At 36.4% G+C, this 19,431-nt stretch overlaps 1 protein-coding gene across 1 annotated transcript in view; it reads left to right on the top strand.

Moving 5' to 3' along the window:
- Nucleotides 1-19,431, top strand: part of MARCHF1 (membrane associated ring-CH-type finger 1) — a 186,572-nt gene that overhangs the window by 32,938 nt on the left and 134,203 nt on the right. Inside the window, exon 2 of the mRNA XM_058838570.1 lies at nucleotides 213-291. The gene's annotated coding sequence lies outside the window, so the exon portion shown is untranslated. The remainder of the gene's footprint in view (nucleotides 1-212; nucleotides 292-19,431) is intronic.

Below are 19,431 nucleotides of genomic sequence, written 5' to 3'. Positions count from 1 at the left end.
CTGGTACAGGATTTCATACAAATTATTTAAGATTAACTTTCAAGTCCAGAATTTTTACTTGAAGTTAAAATTTCATTCCATTTGGAAGACACCAGGCTAAAAAGTTTTTCTAAACCTTGCTTCATAATCTGTTTTAAGGCAATGAAATAAACACTATTTTAACAACTATTTTACAACTGGTTTCACGTGTGTCTTGTTTCTATTTCTTCTAGGAAATGAACCCAGGAAGTAATGTGAAAGGTCATGTGAAGCTCTGTCATAGCAGAAACTTTCTAAAAGATTGCTTTACCTGTAAGTTCTTTTTTTCTGTTGTTAAATATTAAGTTATATCCTACTGTGGCGGGAAAAAAAGATTTTATTTTGGCATTTTAACTTGCAGCTTAATTATGAGGAAAATCTTTCCAAATGCATTATGTGGTAACATCTGCTATTATTCACTTTCTATATTTTAGTAAAGCCCAAACAAACATTCTTCCTCCAAGTAAATAACTAAAACTAACATTTTCCCTAAAACCTATTAAGGTTTTGAATCCAACAAGCAAGATTTTCATGCTGTTTCATTACAGATTATACATCCACTGTGATGCATGCTAAACTGCAATTAGTTGTTTTTCAGAAACTATTTTAAAAGTGAAGGGTAAAAATTATTCAAACTTGTATGAGAGTGTGAAACTACCACTAAAAGCTCTTTGCAAAGATTTCACGTGCAGGTGCCTGCTGTGACTGAGACATCTTTGGAATTCAGAGTTATTAAATTATATGATAGTGCCCTTTACAATTGTGTCACTTGTGGCAAAGAATTTTCTTCAAACTAAAATGAACTCATTTCATTTTGTATATATCTCACAACAAACTCCACTTACAAGTTTAAACTGTGGCTTTCATCTTAAGTCTAATTGTCCATATCAGAATACTTAAATTGGGAGATATAAACTTGCTCTCCTAGCAAAATGCAAGAAAAATATTAGAAGATCCATTTTACACAAGGAACCAAAACCATTAGGCTTGATTTTGGCAGATTCAGGTGGGTGGTGGCAGACCTTAGAACAGAATACAGAAATTCTTAATCCCTGTCAAAAGATATAATTTGAAAATATGTAAATATGCCAAAAAAGTGTGCTCCTAAGGAGGCTGGGAGTTTGCAAGCTACAATTTCAGCAGTATGTTAATTTTTTTTCCCTTTTGTATGTACTTATGTATGTTCAACTATGCATCACCTAGATAGCAAGTTCTTGAAAATTATAAGGGAGAAGGCACTATTGAAAAGTGTTTCAAAACTGAAGTAGATCTTTAATCCTTTAAAAGTAATAATTTCAGAATTTTTTTTGTTATCTACCATTCTATTTTAGAGTAGCAGCAACGCCTATACATGGGCAGCATAGGTAATTTAGTTTGACATAAAATCTTCAACCAAATAAACACTTGAAAACACTAGCCCTCTACATTTCAAGCTCCCTATGAAGTTTCAGAAAATCTCCTGATATTTATTTGGTTTTTCTCAAAATATGCTTCTTTGTCTTAGTATTTCTTTACTACTCTGATGTAACTTAAAGTAAGTACCAATACAAGCAAAAGTGTTAGAAATTAAAACCTTAATTCTGCACTTCGAGTTGTGAAGTGGAAACTGAATGTTATTGTCTTTATTATATAAATATTCACACAGTACTGGTGCAAGTTCAGCAATTGTTCTGTGTTATCCTAAGTGTATTAAAATTACTCCAACATTGCAGCCTTTCTTTTGGTTTTGTCAAAGAATTCAGATGGGCTATTTCAGGACAATTCAAGGAGACTTTTGCAATTAGTCAGGGAAGATAGAAGAAAAAATGCTGCTCTGATAATGCTGTTTTAATAACTGAATTAGTCAGATTTCCAGTATTATTTGATAGGTTTAATTACTTTGCTCTAGTCAGGTGGATTTCCAGTATCATAACAGTAGCCTTAAAGAACACAAATGATAAGTAAGATTGAGTTAGAATGGGCTAATTTATTTCACTTTTTTCTTCTCTTCCAATTAATTGCTCTGTTATTTTCCTCATGTCTCCCAGAGAAATCCTAGTATTTTATCTGTGTGCACATGTATATGTACGTGGGTGGGTGTATCCATTAGATAGTTATATTCAGTGAAGGTAAGACAACAGCTGGGACAAAAGTAGCAAAGTGGCTTGGAAAAATCATAAGTTAGAACATAGAAAAGACTCCCTGACAGGATGCAAACGCTGAGTGTTCTATTGCACACTGAGCAATAAAGGACATTTGCAGCCTCTCAGACAACAAATGCATTATTTGGAATCATGCAAACAGGTTGATTTTAATAGCATGACTGCATTTGAGGACAAAATAGCAGAAAAATATTTTTTTTTTCCTGATCTGAAATGTTTGCAACATTGTCTTACTATATAGTTATGGACAGTTCTGAAGTCTGGTTAAAGAGCTGGCAATGTCCAGTAGTATTTCTTACTGTAGACTGCGATTGATTTTATAAATCATATCTTCAACCATTAAATTTGTATAAACAGAAAAAACAACATAGGGAGGAAAAGGACGTTGTTGTTGTTACTATTACTAAAATTTTATGAGTACAAATTGCTACAAGATGGAGAAATCTAACATTTTTAACCGTTATACAGTTCCTACTTACTTGTCTTTTTGCCAGAAATAATTCCATACTGCTAATTTTTATGCTGATTAGAAGCTTTTCTGCTATATGTTTAATGTACCTGCTAGTGTTCTGAATTAATTAATCAGTATTGTAAAACTGGCTGTCATGATACACACACAGACAAGCAATAACATAACTCATTGAGATTTGTAGATTGTGGTGGCAATTAATTATGGTCAGTTTTGTAATTGTTACATTTTTCTTCCCAGAGGAGTTTCCATGTATTATTTCTATTGATATTAGCTGATTAACAAATCATAGCATCATAAAAGAGTTTGGGTTGGAAGGGACCATAAAGATCATCTTGTTCCAACTCCCCTGCCATGGACAGGGACACCTTCCACTGGACCAGATTGTTCAGAGCCCTATCCAAACTGGCCTTCAGTACTTCCAGTGATGGGGCATCCTCAACTTCCCTGGGCAACCTGTTCCAGTGCCTTCCTACCCTCTGAATAAAGAATTTCTTTCTAACATCCAGTCTAAATCTCCCCTCTTTTAGTTGAAAAGTCTTCCCACTTGTCTTGTCATTATCCACATGTGTAAAAAGCTACTCAACCTCTCTTTTATAAGCTCCCCTTAAGTATTGAAAGGCTGCAAGTAAGAAAATAAGAATATTTTCTGCCTTTCTCCTTCTTTCTCCCACAATTACATTGTTCTATGTTCAGCTAGTTGCTATCAAAATAATACTTCAGTCCTATGCTTATAAAAGATCAAAATTTTACCCATCATATGTTCTGTTTAAAATAAGGAGTAGCGCAAAGTCTACTGCTGTATGTTTAGAGAAGAACCAGAAGTTCTAAATATGAACCAGAAGTTATTAATATGCTAGCCAATCACCTTGACAGCAATTTAAGAGTAGAAATGTTCTGTTGACACAATAAATTATTTCCATTTAGGAAAAATATGTTTGCTGGATCCAAAAAAAAAAAAAAAAAGATTTGGAATACCTTCTCATGATTCACGGCTACAGGGTTGGGTCAATTATATGGAGATGGTGGTGAGAGTCCAGTGCAAGTGCAGCAAAAGGGAAGACCAGCTGAGTTAAAAAACCGAAAACACACTAATCAAAATCAGTAGTAAGAATTGAAGTAATATCTATGGAAACTGGTGAACACTAACAGACTTTTTTGTAGAATATTCCCATACTCTAAGAGTGCAGTAATTTTCAAGGAGTGTCATGCACAGCTCTAATTAGGGTTTCACTGATCACTGGGGATTGAATCTTCCACTGCTCTCCCCATGCCTGCCTCTTGTCTTTGTGAACTGAACTTAGACTTGAACTTTAATATCAGGTGTTACCTGACTTAGGTTTTCATGTCAGCTTCTGTCAATATATTCAGGGGAATACAAGTTTTAATTGTAGCATTTCTGCATACTGTAAACATCATCCTGATCATAAGCTTGTACAAACCTAAATTGCAGAGTAAGGAGAATAGAATTATTGCAAAGGTCTTTTATGTTTTGCTTCGTTACTTATTATGTAGATTTTTTTTTAATAAGGGGTGTACTGAGGAATATAAACAGATATATCTGAACTGATGACAAGAAATACAACAGCTGTCCCTGCTGTTGCTTGTTAATTTGTTGTGCTGAGATGTAATTTCATGCTTTATTAAAATCAGACGTATTAACAATGATTTGCTGAAGGTGAAATAGGGAGACAGGCTCTGTTAAATTTTTTTGTTTTAAAAAATAGGTGATACCTAATATTAACTGAAAGTAGTGGTCAGGAAAAGGTGTCCTATAAGTTAAATATGTTGACACAGTAAAGAGCTAAACTAAAACCAAAATATTTTATTCTTTATAGTCGGTATGCAGTTAATATTTTCTCTAGGCATGAACTTCTTTAATCTCAGGTAGTGTCACAATGCATGTGTAGATATCAAGATGGTGCTGGTCTACAGGTGCACAGCATTCATAGTCCACCAGCCATGGCTGCTGAATATAAGGAAAGCTGGAGAATTCTATGAGATGCCTTAAAAATTAAGAGTTTGATAGCTTCTCATGACCTAAGCTGTGCTAAAGTAGAAAAAGAGCTCATGGGGGAAAAAAAAAAGACACAAACAAAAGAGAAAAATATATTGCAAAGAATTCTGAGGAAAAAGGTAAGATACTCTGTTTCAATGAATAAAAAGAATTGAAATCCAGTGGGAGAGAAGAAAGGGAATGATACAAGCAGTGAGTACCTCTGAACAATAGTTGTTATTTTTGATTGGTCTAAAGTTTTTCAAATTCAGTAGAAGAAACTTCTTAGTTTATTTTCAATGTTGTGAAAATATGCATTAATTCTATAGATTTTTATCATTAGTAAGTCTCTTAATTATGTGTAGGTTTAGAGACTGTGTGGGTAAAATGATAAATGTTTTGCACGGTGTGGATATAGTATATACTTGCAAATAGTGCAACAAGATTTGGCTTTGCAGCCTCTCTCAAGACTGAATTTGCATCTGTTCCTCTTGACTATCTTGACCATGCTACAGAAGTAGCTTGGGAGGTAAAGGAATGAGCATTGGTGTGTAGCCTGTAATTTTTATTTCATCTGCTTGTTGCACTCCTTGGATATTGCTCCACAGTTGGCCTATTGACAGGAAAGCTTACCTGGGATTAAGAGCCAGTGAAATTTTCTTCTGCTGAATCTCTTTGCAAATAGTTGTTTGTCCTGAAAATAAGATTAATGCACTTGAGAGCAAGAGTCATAATGGTATTAGAAAAAGTACAAAGAAAATTCTTTATGATCTAATTCAAACCATTTAACTGATATGCCAATTTTGGGTGAGATGTGGTATTATGTTGTATGTCTACATGCCATATTATCTGGCTTCAAGCAGAAAACTTTGATTCCGCTTCCCAGAAGACAAAAGATTCAAGTCCAGTACCAATAATTTACAGTGTGGAAGGGTTGTGTTGTCATAGATACGCAGGGGAGGCATCAGGACCTCCAGAGAGCCCAGGCAAGCACACTTCTCTCTGGGGAGCTTCTTTGGACCCACTGGAAGCAGAACACTCCTGAGGAACCTCACATTGGTAGAGAAGCAACTTCCATTTTTTTCCTTCATGTTGCCTAGAAGTTGATGTGTCACTGGGCGTTGTGTCTCCCTCCTCTGAAGGCAGGTTTTAGGTGATTGTCTCAGGAAATGTCATTCTGCAGATTACTCTTGCTGTAGACTCCTGATAGAGTCTGAAGGACTGTCATGACTGTGGCCTTCTTGTGCCTTCCACAGAGCTAAAGAGGATAATTGTTGATTAATGTAATGAACCAAAGACAGTGCTGTTTTTGTGGGATGATTCATGTGAGAATGGTCTAAGGGTTCACTGTTTCCTGGAAAAAAATGTGTAAGCTCTTGCCTCTAAACTTGAATGGGAGAGGCGAATTCATACTTCTATAATTGCTTTGATTGCAGTTTCTTGTTGTAGTCTATTCCAGGTAAACCTACACTGCATGAATCATAAGAAATTGCTAGCTAGAAAACAGTTAGAATGTCAAGAGGTGCTTTTGCTTCTCAGTTAGCTAGTGGAGCATTAATGTCAGCTCTGTGTAGCTGTAAGACTGGGGTTGTTTTTATTTCCTTTTATTTTTTTAAATCATGCGTGCATTGTGAGAGCATTGACTTTCATCTGTCCAGTAATCTCTGATAGCTGGTTTGTGTGTTTAGATTTTGTATGACTTTTGTACCCCTCAGTCTTCAAGATACCCTCTTTGTACAGCTCTTGGTTTGTGACAGTGACTATTAGCAGAAGGTTTATTTAGCAGAAAACAACCTAAAGTGTGACATTAGAAATTACTGTCAAACAGACAGGAGGGCAGTAGGAATACTGATGTGTTTCTACTTTTGTGATTAATCAGTGAAAGAAGTCTATATTCTAAAAGTAAGTAAACAAGCAAAACTTGTCTGCTTGTGCTACTACCCTCAGCTTTCAACAGAAAGGCTAGGAGCTGGGAAGTATCGGCAGCTTGTGGGTTTTTTTGGTTGACTAGTCCAGCAGTGTACATAGTTTCCATCATATGGAGCTGGGTAGAAGATCTTGAGAAAACAAAGTTTTGTGCACAGTTGCCATTGTTAGCATTGCATAGAGGTTGCTGCAATTCTTGGCCTTTTCAAGTTCAGTTGTCCTGTTATTAGTGGTAAAATTGGAAAAATCATCCTGGTAAGTGCTATTTTGTGTGTTTAAATAGCTAAAACACATATTTGTAACTGTAGTTACAGCTAGAATTTCTCAGCAGGTACACCTCGCCTTGGTCATCTTGTTCTGTGGTTGGAGACCTGGCAGGGCTGGAGGTGTGTGTGATTCCTCCTGTGTGTGAGGGTTTCCTCTGGGGCATCTGGCACCTGCATAGGTCAGAGAGGAATGATGGGTATTAATACTGTATTCATTTGGAAGATACTGTTCCTGAAAAGTTTTGCAGAAATCATTTAAGAATTCCTGCTGAAATGAAAACGTCCTTTGATAAACTTGTTTGTGTAAACTGTCCAGAAAGTTAATTCCTGAGGCTATTAGCACTGACAGCACTAATTTTCTCTGTTAATTTCAGAGCATGAAATTTGTCCAGACATCTGGCTTTGTAGAGAGCTGTTGCTTTGGAGGGTAGAGCGCACACTCCACTGTGGCTAAGGGTTAGATTATATATATATATATATATATATATATATATATATATATATATATATATATATATATACACACTATTTCCCCAGTGTATATATATATATATATATATACACACTATTTCCCCAGTGTATATCTGTCAAGGAACAGGATTGCAACAACTTCCAGTTTTGAAATAAATGTGGATTTCATATTGAAACGATCCGTGGAAGAGGTGGGAGTAGTTTGCATGTTAAAGAAATAGATTAATTATCTATAATGACTCAGTTTGGCTCAACTGACAGCGGGCAGGAAGATCCTGGAGTGACCCTCGCAGCCTCGGTTTCCTAGGTGCTCCCATCAGGAGTGTCCCGTGGCTTCCCCAGGTCAGTACCAGGCTGGCTTCCATCTGCTCACACATGAGCAGCCCAGCCTTCTCCTGGGGTGGGGAAGGAGCACAGCTGTGACACCGGGGGACTGGAGCTGAGGAGGGGCTGTGGAGTGTACTGACTTGGCTGTGGCCACCTTTGTGTGTCAGACTGGAGCTGCCTGTGTGTGAGGTGATGTAATGGAGATATTTCCTGAGAGCTGACCGAATGTAACTGCATTGCTTAGAGAGAGAGATTGAAAGCTGATGTTTAATTCTTGAGAAAGCAAAATGACACCAATTCTTTTCTGACCATGGACTGAGATTCATTGTTTTGGGAGAGAATGAGTGTCTTTTATTTTAAATTATGTTGAGTTTATTTTTTGTTTTGTTTTGTTGTTTTTTTTCCCCTTAAGTAAGTCATGCTGTATTTTAATGGAGCTAAATATACAAAATAGAGAAGACTATGCATAATCAGAATTATGAGACAAAGAGATATAAAGGAAACTATTATTCCCTTTTTCCTGGAAGATTTCTATGAATTGCAAAGTTTTTAATAGTCCACATAAATAAAGTTTCAAAGATGTCACCATGAATAAGAATTCTGTTGTATTTGAGAAATGCATTCAAGTGCAGCTATACCACTACTACTACTACTACTACTAGTATTATTAAGTGGAATGATGGCATGTTGAACACTTTGAAGCAAACAGATCTGGAGAAGCAAACTTGTTTGGAGAGATGTATTCTTAACCAATAACAATTAAAAATTATCTTATTAGCTCTTATAAGTCTCATCTGAGACCTAAATTTGGATTTTGCTAATATATAGTATAAGCAATTCTGTCAACAAAGCATCTAAACATCTTCTGATTCTTAATGTAATTAGGACTTTAACTACAACCTGTAACTGAATTATATAGGCTTATTTTATGCTATGAGAATGCCAACCTGTAACAATTCATGAACTTTATTCCTTAAAATTTCATTTAATAGGCTCTTGCTTCCTGTTTCTTCTGTGCATTTTTCATTTCTTTATTCACTTTTGTTCTTCATCATTCATCTCCTCCAGCTGGATGATCTGTCCTTTTCATCAGTGTTTCTGCAGGTGGAAGTTTTGTAGATTCCATACTGTTTGAGTGAACCTGATGGGGTGGGAGTGTCACAGTGAATGTTTATGACCTTGCAGCAATTGTTTCTGTGAAACTGGTGAAAATTTCCACAAAAACAAATGGAGAGAAAGTACAGTAACAGTTTTGGGTTTTTTTTCCTACTTTTTTATGCTGGTTATACAAAGTTTTAATTTGATCCCGTTAGGCTGCACCTATATAAGCATATATATCTGCTTACTTCTTGTTAGAATAAGTCACAGCAATAGTCTCCTTTGTTTGTTGTAAGAAAAGTAGCCCAATACACATGCTTAGTTGTTTCAGAATTGTGATCCCTGAATGGAAGAAAAGGTGCTATTTACAGACAAAAGTTTAGCACTCTTATTGTTGCAAGGAGTGTGAGGTGGGAAGGGTTGCAATGATTCTTTGAAATCAGAGAATTTTAATCCTTTCTGTTTTTAACAAATGTAATTTTATGTTAATATAGCCTGAAAGTTCTAATTTTAAGACTGGCTTTCTAATTTTCTAGACATGGCACACATATAAAGAAATATTTTTTTTTCCTGTAGGAGTGCCTAACATCTAAATATACAAAGAACACGTAGGTTGAAAATAGAGTTTTACAGTAGTAGCTTTTTTCTTTAAACACAACTTAGTTGTTCCATCCTTTATCCCCTATTTTCTGGCTGAAACAAAGTTACTTGTCAAGAAGCTTACAAGGAAAGTCGTAATGAGATGTTTGTTCACTTTAAAAAAAGAGAAAAGGGTAGTAAGAAGAGTATTGGTTAAATGAAGAAATCGGAGACATCATAGAAGGCAGATGCTCCTACGTGCGTCATGCTCGTAGTCATCCGCCGCGTTGAGTAAACTGGGCTGTGCAATTCAGAGAAGGGCAGCTCTCAGCTTTTTGTTACTCATGTACTACCAGGGACTCGTGCTCAGGCAGCAGTGGGAAATTTCAATGCTTTTCTAAAGGAAACAGTTCCAAAAATTGCAACTGTAGGGCACTTGATCTAAAAACAGATTTGTACCTGCTATTAATTGGATCCAGGGTGGGCTGCACAGCGTGCAGCAGTAAGGGAAAATTTTGCCTTTGCGTCACAAACTCAATGAAACTCTTGACCCAGTGCCACTAATAGCTGTGGCTTAGTTGACACAATCTTGTAGCTTTTTTGAGCTAGTGGGACAGCAACAGCTCGGGGCTGTGATAAGTATTTCATTCTTAGCTGAGTAATAGGAGAGCACAAAGCTGCTTCATTTATTGCTTTGTGTCTTACAGACAGCAGCTTGTTAGTCCTTCTGGTAAATGCATGTTACAGTATTGTTATTATAGGTCTTACTGTGGTTTGTGTCACTTCAGTTTTCCTCACTGCCAGTGAGGGAAAATCATCTAGCAAGGGGTCATTTGTAACTGCATTTTCTATCTGAAATGAGAATTTCAGTGAGATAAGAAGGCTCTGGGTTTTCGATTAAGTTGGTTTAAGTTTACTACTTACGCTTGAAAATTCCAGTGGAATGAGATTTAGGTGACAAAATACCTTATCAGGCAACTGAAGAATATTGGAGGGAGGGAGCAAGAGCCAAGTAAGAAGAAATTCTACAATCAATTTATGAGAAAGAATATTATTATAAGGTAAATGATTCCTAAAATACTAATATCTACAAAGTGTTTATCAGTGGATAATGTTAGAAAAAATAGTAATAGAACAACATGTGCTTCAGTAGTTTTTGTGAATGTTTTAAGGTGCAGACTTTGTTCAAGGTACTTTGAGATTCATCCTTCTGGGAAAAATGGAAATGTTATCTTTGCAAACTTTCCTAAAGAAATTTAAAAAATCTCCCCCAAAACATGTTTGGCTGAAATGGAGATTTTTCTAGCTTCAAAAAATACTCAGTTTCTGCTTCAAAAATATTTTCTGTTTCTAGATTTCTCTTATTTTGACTTGAACCAGTTCATTAATGTCATGAAGCATGTTTGATATCTAGTGTGTCTTTTTTCTGGTAAGACTCACATTTCACTAAATTCTCTTTGAAGAAAACAAAGGACAAATCAAGGGAATTTTTCAAAGATATTCAGTGTAGATGAAATTAATCACTAGAGTGAAAAGGATAGTTTTTTAATATGATCATGGTGGATTTTCTAAGGAATTTGTTGCTAAATCATGTTTGAAATTTAGCAGTACAAGGCTTTTAACTTACTCAGACTCTTCAGAAAATCCAAAGCTTAATCCCAGTTTAAATAACTAAGTAGCACCCTGAGTAGAAGATCTTTATGTTCAGAATTTAGAAATATTCTTAGGAAAAAGCTGATTTTAATGGTTTTGAGATATTTTTGTTATTTTTTTTTACTTTTTAAATAGCATTTTCTCTAATGTGCCTATTAAACTGACATGGTTTAATAGACATAGTTGAGTAGTCATGTTGTCCAAAGCCTTTATTGATTTTCCCCAGTGCTTTACATTTTTCCATTTTTTCAGGTGTTTTATACTGGTTTTTCTTTGTTGTTTAGAAATATCTGCTTCAAAGTATGTGTTGGATCTCCCTATGCAGTTTCAAATAGCTTTCCACTGGTATGTTCAACAGTTTTAAAATGTCACCAATGCATGTGCCTAGTTACTAAATCCAGTATTTTTGTGCACTGAATAAATAGATTTTCCATAGCTATTAACTGAAATTTGTGTATATTGTTTGACATCTACATATAGTGTCTGCTTTGAGACAGATGCTACCCTTGTATGTGTACCTTAACAAGAATGAAGATTTATTCCCTGCTTCAAGGGTTAGTTACTAGAAAATATCTGTAAGCTTATGCTATAAATGGTCTTGAAATGTGTGGCTTTTTGTAGTTTCCCGCTGATAGGAAGTTTCTCAAGGGGGGAAAAACCCCCAAACCAGTTAGAACTCAAATAAAAATAGTGATTTCCTGTTTTGTCAGTTTGCATATTCACCCAGTGGCAACATCATTTTAAGGGTGGACCTTTGTTGGGTAAGAAACACGTGGTGCTTGCGCCACGGCAGTGATTTTGCGCATAACTTTAATGGTAGCTTTTAAATCCCAGAAGCAGATAGGTGTGAGTGGTTTCACATCTTGGAGGTGTTCCAGTGTAATCCTAACTTTCAGAGCTGGTGTATCTGCAGCTCAGAGAACGGGGAATGAAGATACTTACTTCTGTAAAGCCGAGCTCTATAAAATTGGGTTTTCCTCTGAAGAGTGTAAATGGTGTGTGAACTGTTCCAAACTAGTGTTTGGAAGTCACTCCTAGTGAATCTTAAACTGCTGCACTATAAAAAAGTGTGTCATAATTGGTAACGTGGTAAGATACTCATCAGTACAAAATAAACTTTTAATCGGTATGTTATGTGAATAAATTGGATATCTTTGTAGCATAAGTAGGGTGGATAGTAAATCTTCTTTCAGTCCTGAAAATTAATTTATTAACTGTTTTTAATCAGGAGATTGACAAATCTGACCCTTTGTTAATTTAGGTTCTTAATAACCTCTTTTGACTTTAAAAAATGCAGTTTTTCAGTGAGAAAAACAAGAAAAAACTTGTTTTGTCTGAAAATATTCCTGGAAAAGATGACTTCAGAAAGTGTACTGGAGAGTAATTGTAACTTTTTTCATGATTGTTTTTGATTGCTATGGGCAAATGATGAAAAATCACGCTCACCAAAGGTGAAATAGCTGTGTGGAGGAGGTGGGCACTCTGAAGTGCTTAGTGGAACTTAAAAGAACTGTAACTGGTATTGGATCTTCTTAGGCTGGATTTTCCTCCAGTGCTTAAGTAGGAGTGTGATTACAGAACAAGTGCTTTTCAAAGTATCCTCACGTTGCACAGGAGTTAACTCCAAAAAGTACTATTTTTATGTACTACTTTGACTACTTTTACTTTTATTGGTGAGAATTCAGTTTTTTATTGAAGCCTGAAAGAAGAGATAAATGAAATAGCATATTACGTTTAATCTTATCTTCCAAAGCAAAGCATGCAGGCAGAGGTAAGATAAAAGTATGATCAAATCAATCTTGCAATGTTTAGAAAGCTGGTAATGGGGGGTAACCCAAAGAAATATGTAATTAAATCTCTGGAAGAGGTATGTTAATTTGGAAGGAATATTTAAGACCCATAATTTTCAGAAATACATTGGGAAAGTTGCAATGATGAGCCTGGGAGCTTATGTTGGAGGGTGTTTTTCCTTTAGGAAATAATTTTATTGTCTTTCTTCTCCTGCGTGCCTCCCTGCTGAATTACCACTGTTAGATCCTAAGCTCCATGGAAAAGTAACAGACAAAATAACCTTCTGTCAGAGTCTTGATTCTTTAGTCAGTAAGTAACACACAAAAATCTGAATAAGTTTTATTTCAATACTGCTTTTCAAAAAATGTTTGCAGGTTTGAAAGTAACCATTGGATCCTCCAGAACAGGAACTCAAGGAATTTGTTTTCTGAACTACTGCAATTTAAAATGAGAAAGCTGTATTGTGATAATAAACTCAAAGTTAGTATGGCCATGTCCAGGTGTAATAACTAGTTACAGAATTAGGTAAGCATCATAATGCCAAACTGTATTTGATTAGAAACTAGTATCTTTGTACTAGTTATGTGATTCTGCTTTTGGTATGCTTTCACAATTTTAAGATTAAATTACAAAGTTGATCCCATTGTTTTCTTGTCTTGTAGTTTAGTAAGGCTTTGAAATTCTTGTTATCTGGAGAAAATAAAGAGGGATGAAGAAAAGTCTTGTGTTTGTTCAGAAGAATGCTGTATCACAGATTTCTAAATTTAATTATCTTTATTTAATCAGAAAAAACATTCCATGTTTGTTAAAGAAATAACTTTTTCTGATTTCATTAGTTTCTCAGGCATGTAGAGTTTCAGCCAGGGAATGTGCTTTGTTTTGAACTCAGTCAGTGACCCCTGTAAAAATGTTTAATTAACTTTTGCCAATGTCAATATAGTTCTATTATACTCAGCAGGCTGGATGAGCTCCCTCTGGTGGCTCATTTACATTGAGGTTCTGTTCTTTCCTTCATCTCTGTTTACACAAGCAAACAAGGCTGCTGACCCCAGGTATCAGTCAGGCATCAGTTCCTTCTGGGCTTACACTTTAATTGAAAAACATCAATAATTTCCTTACAGAATGAAACAAAAGCATTTAAATTCACAGGAGGTTCAATTCGTTAGTAAAGTAAATAAAGAGCTTCTGGGTAACAAAGTAAGCAAATACAACCAAATTACTTCCTTCTAAGTCAAAAGTACACAATAGATGGATGGCAGTAGTTTAGTAGTGTCACCCACTTGCAATAGTGCTTCTTGTTAAACTCAGGAAACATTTGGATATTAAACCAAAATATTTGGATCTTGACCATGAAATTGTGGAGTTTAGTATCAGCAAGGAGGAGGCAGGGTAGCAAGTAAGATTACAAACATGGGCTTCAGGAGACCAAATTTTGGCCTCTTAAGGGATATTCTTGGAAGAACCCCATGGGAGCAGGCCCTGCAGGGAGGAAGAGTCCAACAGAGTTGGTTGATATTCAAGGATCGCTTCCTCTGGGCTCAAGAATGATGCGTTCCAATGAGCAAGAAATTTGGCATAGGCGGCAAAAGATCTGTGTGGATGAATAACTCCTGTCACTGCTCAAGCCTAAGTAGGGAACACACAAGTGATGGAAGCAGGGTCAGGCTGCTTGAATGGATATAGAGAGGTTGTCAAAGTAGAAACGAGACAAGGAAGGTCAAGGCCCATCTGAAATTAAATCTGGCCAAGGGAAAGCAAGAAAAGGCTTCTTCAAATACATCAATAATAAAAGGAAAAATAAGAGTAACGTGGGCCTGTTAGTAAATGGCGGGGGGACCCTGGTAACGGGACACAGAGAAGGCCGAGTTAAAAAATGCCACCCTTCCACGGGTCTTCACTGGCAAGACCAGCCCTCAGGAATCTCTGGCTCAGGAGACCATGAATGTCTCCTGAGGAATGTTGTAAAGATTTTCCCTTAGTCAAGGAGGATTGGGTTAGAGAACATCTGGTGGTGAAGATTTGACATCCACAAGTCCATGGGCCCTGACGGTATGCATCCGTGAGTGCTGAGAGAACTGGACAGCATAGCCAGACCGCTCTTCATCGTCTTTGAAAGGTCTTGGTGATGAGGAGAGGTGCCTGAGGCCTAGAAGAAAACAAATGTCACCCCAGTCTTCCAAGAGGGCAAGAAGGAGAATTCAAGGAACTGCTGTCCAGTGAGCCCTATCTCAGACTCTGGTAACATGATGGAAGGACTCATCCTGGGAGTGGGTGTCTGTACCCACATGGAGGACAAGGAGGTGGTCAGGGTAGTCAGCATGGATTCACTAGAGCTAAATCAACAAAGATGATGAATGGACTGGAGCATCTCTCTTACAAGGACAGGCTGAGGGAGCTGGGCCTGTTCAGCCTCAAAAAGAGACAACTGAGAGGGGAGCTCATCAATGTCTGTCAGTATCTGAAGGGAGGCTGACAAGAGAGTGGAGCCATGCTCTGCTCAGTGGTCCCAAGCAATAGGACAAGAGGCAAGAGGCAGGAACTGATGAACATGAGGAAGAACTTTACTGCATGAGTGATCAGAACGTGGTGCCCAGAGAAGGTGTGGAGTCTCCCTCACTGGAGATACTCAAGAACTGTGGACACATGTTGATGACCCTGCTTGAGCAGGGAGGTTGAACCAGATGGCCTACTGTGATCCATTCCAACCTGACCCAGTCTGTGATACTGTAAAGAAAATGATTCAAGAATGTGAAATCTGTGGTTTTAAGGTGGGTTAAATCCTGTAGATGAACTACAATATGAGTTAAAATGAATCTTGGTATCAGAATTCCTTTAGGCTATTTCATAGCATTAAAGAGAAGCATAATCTCGCTTTTTGTAGTCTTTTTAAAATTAAGTAACCAGGGGAATTTCTGGGTCAAAACCACCAGTAAATTTAAAATGAATTTTCCCCCTCCATATGGTAGTTTCTACAGATACTTTCTAATTCCATACTGTTGCAATTTAATGGAATCCTTACCATACTGGCATTGAGCCCTCCTCTCTCTGAAGCAGTGGGAGAAGTTTTGAAGACAAATAATGTGAAAATTGGACATAAGGTTAAAAATTTGTTCAATATAGAAGATTTTTCTTCTATTTAGTTATTATCAGTAAAGGAGGTTACTGCTTTAAATAAAATATTATTATTATTTAAATAAAATATTCAAGAGTTAGAGAATTCACAGTTTTTGGAATATGAGTATTTAGACAAAGATAAAATTTTGCTTGGAGAAGGAGAAAGGGGTCACAGCAGATGAGATTAGAAGGGAAATAGCAGTGTTTATAAGGTGATCAGGTAGCCATGTGAAAGGGAAAAACGGAATATAATCAACTATAGACACCTGTAGGAAGTTGAGAAGAAATAGCTTTAAAAAAGTGGTTTGAATGAATATTCATTTGTGTGTTTAAATTATGTCTTATATTTTTTCATCTTCCTTAAACATTCTAGCAGCTGAGATTCATGAAACAAATAATGCTTAGAAAACATGGCAAATCTCTAAATTGAAAATCTGTAGACTTTCTATATTCACAGAAATGGACCTGTTTTTTGATCACAAATTGTTAATCTTTTTTTCTTCATCAGATAACAATTGAGAACACAGTCCGTAGCATAATACTGTGTACCTGAATATCTACATTAAAAATAAACAATCTTAGTCTTCCAGTATAATTGTATGTGGTTAGTAACAGAAGCAGGTGGGTTAGCAAATAATTTTCTTTTATGGAAGTTTTTTAGAACAGTTTCCTACTGTGTTCAAGTTCAGAATCTCTTTGATGTTGGTGATCAGAGTATTAGGGAAAAAAAAAAGTCTAGTATTTGAGGAAATTACTGGCGTGCTTTATTCAGGACTTAGAAGAATTGGAAATAACTTAGTTGGTGCACCCTGGGACTGTTTACATTTTTGCAGCTGATGAGAACTAGCATTTTCCAGTCAACCTTTCATAAAGGAATATGCTGATCCAGACTGATCCTTAAATCAGTCTGTGCTCCTGGCAGCTGCCAATTTCTTTTTCCTGTTCTACCAGTACTGTAACTGGGTTGCTTGTAGTATTGAACTTCATCCTGTTTGTCATGATCTCATCTAGAAGATTGTCCAAGTCTTCCAGGATTGTGCCCCTGTCCCCTCCCGTGCTGACTGGCAGCTTTGAAAGTTGGCCAAGAACTTGAGCCCATTCTTACGAAGCAGCGCTGGAACTCTTTGAGATTAATGGATTCAGGTTTGCAGCATTTAACACAAAACTAATCAGGTGGATTCCACTGCTTGCTAAATTTTGATGCTTCTGTTATAAAGACTGTCAGCCACTTTATGTTAAAGAGCTGTTTAAAGACCTTTTTCATGTATGTCGTTTAGAAGTGGGAGATAATACTTTGTGTGGCAATGTCTTTATTTACCTTTTACTCTGGAGACGCACATGGACAACACCATTTAAATTTTGTGTGCTGGTAGAAATGAGCAGCTAGGCAGCATGGCATTCAGATTAATTCCACGACTACAAATGCAGGAACATAATTTTATATATTATAAATATATAAATATATATTGTTCTGAAGTGATACTGTCTTTACACTGCCGAAGGTCAGCAACATTTGTAAGCAGAGGGGTGCTTGAGAGTTCATTATGAATGTAGATGTTCCTCAAACCTGAACTACAGAGGTAATAGGACCTCTTAGTACTTGTGGGCAGACACACAAGTGGGGTTTTGCAAATTAGAATAAACTTAGTAGGAGTTCTGTCTGTGTACTGAGTAGCTAAGTTTCACTGCAGTATAAATAATTTCTTCAGTGGACACTGTAACAGCATAATTTCATTTCTTTCTTAGTCTAAATTGGCTGAATACGTAGTCTGCCCATTCTGCCTAAAAGTTGGTAATTTACTTTTTCTGATAGTTTTATAAGTTTTAGTTACATTTAAACAAAAATTCTAAATTCTAAATGAGCTGTTGAAGTTACTGGCAGTTTTTAGAACTTTACAAGTCTTCCGTTGTTCCCTGTTTCATGGGGACGCTGTAGTGTGATGAGGAAGTAGTATGCTTGGTTTAATTTAAATAAAGTAAACTGAGTGCAAACACTACACTGGAGGCATCCATGAAGGTCTTTGTGTTTGGCAGAGAAAATCAGTTGGTTTTAATTTTCTTTTCTGGGAGATAATGAAGATAATTGGTTTTAATAGCTGAGGGCAACATTTTATCTGATTTATCACCACTGTCATTTTATATCTCACTTTCATCAGTCTAAATTTTGGCTAGGTAAACTTTTATTTGAGGTACCAGTCATATTTTAATTCAGTCTCAGCTATTACCTTTTGATTTTTAACTTGCTTTTTGACTTGTACCATCCTGTGACCTTGGATTTTCAGATGTTCTAGAAAATTTCTACTTAGGTAGCATATCTGCACAGAATATACAAGTGGCAAATAGATTCCTCTGTGTTCCCACTGACTTCTGTTAGTCTCTCAGTGGAGGGCAAGATTACCTGTGCTTAGTAATGTTGATGAAATTATGTGTAATAACGTACAATATCTGTGAATGGCAACGTAGAAAAATATCCAAAGACATTAGTTTGAAATTTTCAGTTGATTGCTTCCTTAATACCTTTAATACACCTTTATTGCACTAATGCACCATATTACATTATGTGCTACTTCTCAGCAGTTCAGTCAATTGCAAAGCTGAAAGAGGCAAGGAAAAAAGCTGCCAAAACCTCCCTGAGGATCTACTAACATGATGGCTGCATTTAAGTCTATACCAACTTCATATGGCATTTAAAAAGCAACTTCTAATATGATATCTCATGGCCATTCATTCTTATTTGTGAAGAATACAAATTCTATTCAAGTTTTTAAAGTAACTCTTAAATTTTGCCTCTGCTAAGGACTTACTTGAACATGAATTCTGCTGAAAACTTGCATTCCTGATGCTCCTCCATTTGAAGCCAGCCCACAGTGCAGAACAGTATTTAGGACATACTCATTCATGTAGCAGAGAACAGGTTTTCCCATCTCCATCTGGAATCTACTGCTTTGGAATATTTGTGTTTGGCTAAAGATGTCTTTCATATTTGCCCTAATTCCATGACTAACTTTGTGGTCCTGTAGGCTTAAGGCTTGGGAGAAAATCTAAAGGAATTTATTTATCTGAAAATTTCATTTGGTTCTAGTGTCAGCTTCAGGATGCTGTGGAAGCCCAGGAGGTTGGTTTACAACAGTCCTGTTTGGTCTGCATTAGACTACTGCTAGTTGCACTTTTAATTTAGGTGCTAGGACCTTCTGCTACATAAAGTGACTGCACTCATCCCAGCTGGTCATGACCTAGCACTAGGATCTGTCTGCTTCCACAGCTGCTATAGAGTTCAGACTTTTGTCTCTGCACCTAAGTTGTGATTACAAGAGAAGCAATCCTTGTTAGATAGTAAAGGGTCATAGCATGTACAGTGTTTGTAACTTAATTTTGAGGAAAATTAAAGTAATTCCTAAATCTCAGGACTATAGACTATATGTCTATACCTTCTTGTATATTGTGTATTTGTAGCCAATGTGTCTTTTTGGCAAATAATGTGGAGTCAAAACAATCAGCTTGAAAGTGTTTTATATCCACAATGATTTTTATTTTTATTTTTAACTTCAGTATAGCTTTTGTCTGAAAGAGCATATAAAAGCT

Source organism: Poecile atricapillus, chromosome 4 (genome assembly GCF_030490865.1).
Source record: "Poecile atricapillus isolate bPoeAtr1 chromosome 4, bPoeAtr1.hap1, whole genome shotgun sequence".
Lineage (NCBI taxonomy): Eukaryota > Metazoa > Chordata > Aves > Passeriformes > Paridae > Poecile > Poecile atricapillus.
Note: the sequence above shows the minus strand (reverse complement) of the source record. Positions and strands in the feature narration are given on the sequence as shown.